The sequence below is a fragment of the Tachypleus tridentatus genome, chromosome 6 (assembly GCF_004210375.1).
Source record: "Tachypleus tridentatus isolate NWPU-2018 chromosome 6, ASM421037v1, whole genome shotgun sequence".
NCBI lineage: Eukaryota > Metazoa > Arthropoda > Merostomata > Xiphosura > Limulidae > Tachypleus > Tachypleus tridentatus.
This window is the reverse complement of record NC_134830.1, coordinates 48,154,881-48,162,426: the sequence shown is the minus strand read 5'-3', so window position 1 is coordinate 48,162,426 and position 7,546 is coordinate 48,154,881. Positions and strand designations below refer to the sequence as shown.

At 32.0% G+C, this 7,546-nt stretch overlaps 1 non-coding gene across 1 annotated transcript; it reads left to right on the top strand.

Annotated features, from left to right (window-relative positions):
- Positions 1-5,632: 5,632 nt before the first annotated feature.
- On the top strand, positions 5,633-5,705 carry TRNAA-AGC (transfer RNA alanine (anticodon AGC)). The gene has a single exon. It is a non-coding gene; the product is annotated as a tRNA-Ala (tRNA).
- The last annotated feature ends 1,841 nt before the right edge of the window (positions 5,706-7,546 follow it).

The following is a 7,546-nucleotide window of genomic DNA, read 5'->3' as shown; positions in this document are numbered from 1 at the left end:
CGCCAATTACGTTTTACAGGAGAGAAGTGTGTGCTGTAAATTATTCTTGTTTTGAAATATGCGGAGAGTGCAATGTAAAAATCTGACGTTTCTTAGAAACTGGATACAAAATTTTGTGTTCAAACATTGACGGAATAAACTCGGAAAGTGTAAAATACATAAAAACGAAAGGGGCGTAGCTCAAGTGGTAGAGTGCTCGCTTAGCATGCGAGATGTACTGGGATCGATACCCAGCGCCTCCAAACGTGATTTTGCTACTAATATAAAAAAAAAACGCATGAAGAAAGGTGAAGAAATTTTCAATGATGCCTCCCATCTAAATAATACAGAACATGACTGACAAAAGGATGGCAAAATTATGACTTTACAAAATAAGAATGATTTTACTTTAGGTTAAAATAAATCATACTTCATAGAGAATACACCGAGTTGAAGAAATACTTTGAAAGTTATCTCTTGGGATTCATTCATTAAACAATTTATCTTTTACACCTGAAACTATGTTTCCAGTGGTACTAACTGCCAGGTATACTCTGTTGATAACACAGTGTAAGTGGTGAAACAGCTTCAATAACATAATATATCTCTATGAGAAAGATGTGTAATGTTATTTTGTAGTAACTGTGAAAGAACAAGTGTGAGTACTAGAGTCATAGAGAAATAAGTCCTCACCGAAAACATAGAGAATCCAACATTTATATACTTCTTACATCATATTTATGCTTAACTCATAAATCACCCTTCTTGAAATGAAGATACTTATCTTTTTTTAAATACATCACAGTGGAAACTTCGAAAACAAAACGGCTCACAATCGTTGTAAACTTTGAAGATGAGAAAAGTAGAGTTTGTGGAACGTGGAAATTTCTTCCCAACATCACGAAGTATAAGTAAAATGCTTGTTTCTCATACAATCATAAACGGTTTCACTGTGTTTAGACTTGTCAATACTTTTAATAAAGTTTTCTTAAAAGCATAGTTTGCGTTTTACCTACGTACTAATTATATAACTGCATTTATGTCAACAATCACATTTCATGGGCAAATCATTTACAGGGAACTTTAGATACAAACGATCTTTGTTCTCTGAAATAATTACAAAAGAAGAAGGTTAAATTCTTTACTTTATGATCGAGACGTCATTATGAAAAGATATTTGAGAATTTCTAAGTTATTTATTACTTTTACTGCTTTATCACTTAGCAGTTTCAGAGAAAATTAAATAAAATACGGGACGTTTCACAAATTTACCAAAAAAATTCTTCTTCTCTTTGACTTTGACATTTGCAAATACCTATTCTAATTAAGTACGGTTTGAAATATTAAAATTTGTTCTAATTTGCCCCTAAATTCGAATTTTTTCATTCTTCTAAGGAGATATACGAGCATTTGATTGTAAATGGAGAACTGACTCCCATAACTTTGAGGCATAATGATCATCGCAGATGTTTACTAGAAATTCTCACTATTATGTAGGCAACTGATAATGTTCCAAAAAAAATCCCATTTCAGATAGCTATCGTTCATCTGTCTTTAATGTACGTAAGAAGAGCGTTTTATAAAATTCTTCGTGATCTTGGATTGTCCAATGAATAACTACAGACAAGTCTCAATAAACAGAACTGTTTCGATCGACCCTTCAAAGTACTAGTAAGATCTTAGCTTTGCTTGCGATACAGAAATATGAGCGTATAAAACCCATTCTCATTTCGTTTCCCTGAAGCTGACGTTACAATTACAATATTGAGGAGTAAGAGCTACGAAAATAATTTTAATCATCTCACTCAAAAAGAATTTAAATTTAAATAGTACTGGTACACGTGAAACTTTACAATAATAAGACTCTATTTTTTACACAAAATTTCCTTAGAATTGGTACATACTTTTTCTTTGTAAACCATCGCTTCCACCAGTAATTACGAAATTGTTCATGCTTAATATGCACACACAATAACTATTACTAGAAGTAATATTTCAATGTTTCAATTGTGTCTGTAACCCTGTTCGTCTTTAATGTAGTTTTCTTTTCTTTTCGAACGTTTAATATGCTGTCACTGTTTCTTCTTGATGGTCAGTACGGATCTTCTAAGTATGTCCGACCGCCTGTTTGCAATGATATGCATTTCTGAAGTAGCTCGAGACTAGAAATATTCATTCTTTCCGGTTTTCTCTTACTTTACTTGTGTAGATGAACCCGAGTTAAAAGAAATCGTTTTGTGTCATAACAGAATCCACGAGAAACGTATATAACAATGGAGTAGCGCTAAAGAAACTTACAAAAATTATGTAAGGGGTGTAAGAAAGAATAATGAGCACTTTTCTCCTAGCGTGCGATAAATAATGGATTGAAAGCTCGTGCATGCACTGTAACAGTTTCTCATTATTTTAAAACAAATACGCTAATATTAAATGCACGTGTAAGCGAAAATTATAAATTAAAAGTCAATAAATCCTCTTCTTCATTTGAATATATCATTACTCCTTTTTCACGTGGATGTATGAGGTTTCATGACGTTTCATAACTAGGTTTCCTGTGAGAGCTGCTTGCAAATGTCAAAATATTATGGCATGTTTGTTAGGATTTTACCTGCAATGTCGTGTATGTAATTAACGTTTTTAATGTAAAGTTTCAGAGGAGACCTTTCACAATTTTGTTTTCTCTCTTGCAGTGCTCATCGCCAATTACGTTTTACTGGAGAGAAGTGTATGCTGTAAATTACTCTTGTATTGAAATATGCGGAGAGTGCAATGTAAAAAATCTGACGTTTCTTAGAAACTGGATACAGAATTTTGTGTTGAAGAATTTACGGAATAAACTCGGAAAGTGTAAAATGCATGAAAACAAAGGGGGCGTAACTCAAGTGGTAGAGCGCTCGCTTAGCATGCGAGAGGTACTGAGATCGATACCCAGCGCCTCGAAACGTGATTTTGCTACTAATATAACAAAAAACGCATGAAGAAAGGTGAAGAAATTTTCAATGATGCCTCCCATCTAAATAATACAGAACATGACTGACAAAGGGATGGCAAAATTATGACTTTCCAAATAAGAATGATTTTCCTTTAGGTTAAAATAAATCATACTTCATAGAGAATACACCGAGTTGAAGAAATACTTTGAAAGTTATCTCTTGGGATTCAAAATGAAATGACGTTTTCCTGCTCATTCACTTTCAATGATGTCATCGATATGTACGCCATTTTTATAAACATGAACGAAAACATTTAACAAGGCAATACGAATAACACATCACTCATTAAACAATTTATCTTTTACACCTGAAACTATGTTTCCAGTGGTAGTAACTGCCAGGTATACTCTGTTCACAGCACAGTGTAAGTGGTGAAAAAACTTCAATAACATAATATATCTCTATCAAAAAAGATGTGTAATGTTATTTTGTAGTAACTGTGAAACAACAAGTGCGAGTACTAGAGGCATAGAGAAATAAGTCTTCACCGAAAACACAGAGAATCCAACATTTATATACTTCTTACATCATATTTATGCTTAACTCATGAATCACCCTTCTTGAAATGAAGATATTTATCTTTTTCCAAATACATCATAGTGGAAACTTCGATAACAAAACGGCTCACAATCGTTGTAAACTTTGAAGATAAGAAAAGTAGAGTTTGTGGAACGTGGTAATTTCTTTCCAAAATCACGAAATATAAGTAAAACGCTTGTTTCTCATACAATCATAAACGGTTTCACTGTGTTTAGACTTGTCAATACTTTTAATAAAGTTTTCTTAAAAGCATAGTTTGCGTTTTACCTACGTACTAATTATATAACTGCATATATATCAACAATCACATTTCATAGGCAAATCATTTACAGTGAACTTTAGATACAAACGATCTTTGTTCTCTGAAATAATTACGAAATAAGAAGATTAAATTCTTTACTTTATGATCAAGACGTCATTATGAGAAAATATTTGAGAATTTCTAAGTTATTTATTGCTTTTACTGCTTTATAACTTAGCAGTTTCAGAGAAAATTAAATAAAACACGGGACGTTTCAGAAATTTACCAAACAATTATTCTTCTCTTTGAGTTTGAAATTTGCAAATACCTATTCTAATTAAGTACGGTTTGAAATATTACAATTTGTTCTAATTTGCCTCTAAATTCGAATTGTTTCATACTTCTAAAGAGATATACGAGCATTTGATTGTAAATGGAGAACTAACGCCCATACCTTTGAGGCATAATGATCATCGCAGATGTTTAGTAGAAATTCTCACTATTACGTAGGCAACTGATAATGTTCCAAAAACAAATCCCATGTCAGATAGCTATTATTCATCTGTCTTTAATGTATGAAAATAGTGCGTTTTATAAAATTCTTCGTGATCTTGGATTGCCCAATGAATACATACAGACAAATCTCAATAAACAGAACTGTTTCGATCTACCCTTCAAAGTACAAGTAAGATTTTAGCTTTGCTTGCGATACAGAAATATGAGCGTATAAAACCCATTCTCACTTCGTTTCCCTGAAGCTGACGTTACAATTACAATATTGAGGAGTAAGAGCTAAGAAAATAATTTTAATCATCTCACTCAAAAAGAAATTAAATTTAAATAGTACTGGTACACGTGAAACCTTACAATAATAAGAGTCTATTTTTACACAAAATTTCCTTAGAATTGGTACATACTATTTCTTTGTAAACCATCGCTTCCACCAGTAATTACGAAATTGTTCATGCTTAATATGCACACACAATAACTATTAGTAGAAGTAATATTTCAATGTTTCAATTGTGTCTGTAACCCTGTTCGTCTTTAATGTAGTTTTCTTTTCTTTTCGAACGTTTAATATGCTGTCACTGTTTCTTCTTGATGGTCAGTACGCATCTTCTAAGTATGACCGACCGCCTGTTTGCAATGATATGCATTTCTGAAGTAGCTCGAGACTAGAAATATTCATTCTTTCCGGTTTTCTCTTACTTTACTTGTGTAGATGAACCCGAGTTAAAACAAATCGTTTTGTGTCATAACAGAATCCACGAGAAACGTATGTAACAATGGAGTAGCGCTAAAGAAAGTTACAAAAATTATGTAAGGGGTGTAAGAAAGAATAGTGAGCACTTTTCTCCTAGCGTGCGATAAATAATGGATTGAAAGCTCGTGCATGCACTGTAACAGTTTTTCATTATTTTAAAACAAATACGCTAATATTAAATGAACGTGTAAGCGAAAATTATAAATTAAAAGTCAATAAATCCTCTTCTTCATTTAAATATATCATTACTCCTTTTTCACGTGGATGTATGAGGTTTCATGACGTTTCATAACTAGGTTTCCTGTGAGAGCTGCTTGCAAATGTCAAAATATTATGGCATGTTTGTTAGGATTTTACCTGCAATGTCGTGTATGTAATTAACGTTTTTAATGTAAAGTTTTAGAGGAGACCTTTCACAATTTTGATTTCTCTCTTGCAGTGCTCATCGCCAATTACGTTTTACTGGAGAAAAGTGTATGCTGTAAATTACTCTTGTATTGAAATATGCGGAGAGTGCAATGTAAAAATCTGACGTTTCTTAGAAACTGGATACAAAATTTTGTGTTGAAGAATTTACGGAATAAACTCGGAAAGTGTAAAATGCATGAAAACAAAGGGGGCGTAGCTCAAGTGGTAGAGCGCTCGCTTAGCATGCGAGAGGTACTGGGATGGATACCCAGCGCCTCCAGACGTGATTTTGCTACTAATATAACAAAAAACGCATGAAGAAAGGTGAAGAAATTTTCAATGATGCCTCCCATCTAAATAATACAGAACATGACTGACAAAGGGATGGCAAAATTATGACTTTCCAAAATAAGAATGATTTTCCTTTAGGTTAAAATAAATCATACTTCATAGAGAATACAGCGAGTTGAAGGAATACTTTGAAAGTTATCTCTTGGGATTCAAAATGAAATGACGTTTTCCTGCTCATTCACTTTCAATGATGTCATCGATATGTACGCCATTTTTATAAACATGAACGAAAACATTTAACAAGGCAATACGAATAACACATCACTCATTAAACAATTTATCTTTTACACCTGAAACAATGTTTCCAGTGGTACTAACTGCCAGGTATACTCTGTTCACAGCACAGTGTAAGTGGTGAAAAAACTTCAATAACATAATATATCTCTATGAAAAAGATGTGTAATGTTATTTAGTAGTAACTGTGAAACAACAAGTGAGAGTACTAGAGGCATAGAGAAATAAGTCTTCACCGAAAACACAGAGAATCCAACATTTATATACTTCTTACATCATATTTATGCTTAACTCATGAATCACCCTTCTTGAAATGAAGATATTTATCTTTTTCCAAATACATCACAGTGGAATCTTCGATATGAAAACGGCTCACAATCGTTGTAGACTTTGAAGATGAGAAAAGTAGAGTTTGTGGAACGTGGAAATTTCTTCCCAACATCACGAAGTAAAAGTAAAACGCTTGTTTCTCATTCAATCATAAACGGTTTCACTGTGTTTAGACTTGTCAATACTTTTAATAAAGTTTTCTTAAAAGCATAGTTTGCGTTTTACCTACGTACTAATTATATAACTGCATTTATATCAACAATCACATTTCATAGGCAAATCATTTACAGTGAACTTTAGATACAAACGATCTTTGTTCTCTGAAATAATTACGAAATAAGAAGGTTAAATTCTTTACTTTATGATCAAGACGTCATTATGAGAAAATATTTGAGAATTTCTAAGTTATTTATTGCTTTTACTGCTTTATAACTTAGCAGTTTCAGAGAAAATTAAATAAAACACGGGACGTTTCAGAAGTTTACCAAACAATTATTCTTCTCTTTGACTTTGAAATTTGCAAATACCTATTCTAATTAAGTACGGTTTGAAATATTACAATTTGTTCTAATTTGCCTCTAAATTCGAATTGTTTCATACTTCTAAAGAGATATACGAGCATTTGATTGTAAATGGAGAACTAATTGCTGACAAATCTGCAGTTAATGCTTAGTGTTACCACATGCATAGTTGATATTTATATGTTAACAAAATGCAACATGAATTTTATTACATTTCCACTAAGAATTCACTACTTACCTTTTGACTAAGAAAATAGTATCTACATTTATGAGTAACTATTTCTACTTTTCACAAAAACAACAAATAAGAGTTAATCTATAAACTTAAAGAAATAATTATTTGTGTGTGTTAAATTAAAGTGTCTTAAAGAATACAATTACTAAAGAAGATTTTCCAAAAATTAATTCTACATTTCAAGCAACCTGTTCCAAATCAGTTATTATATTTCATGTTGAACTCACATAGTTCTCATATCGACCAAAAGAGATGATAAATTCAAGATACACTGCTCAGATGATACTCAATTTAAATAAGGTCCAACCTAACTACCAAAATAGTTTATCTTGCTAGAAGATGAGAGTTTGAAACATGATACAACATAAAACATATAAATAACATTAAACATTAAATGAGTTTTTTTTTAAAGTCGGTAGCCAACTTTAAAGTATTAATAAAACTATTACA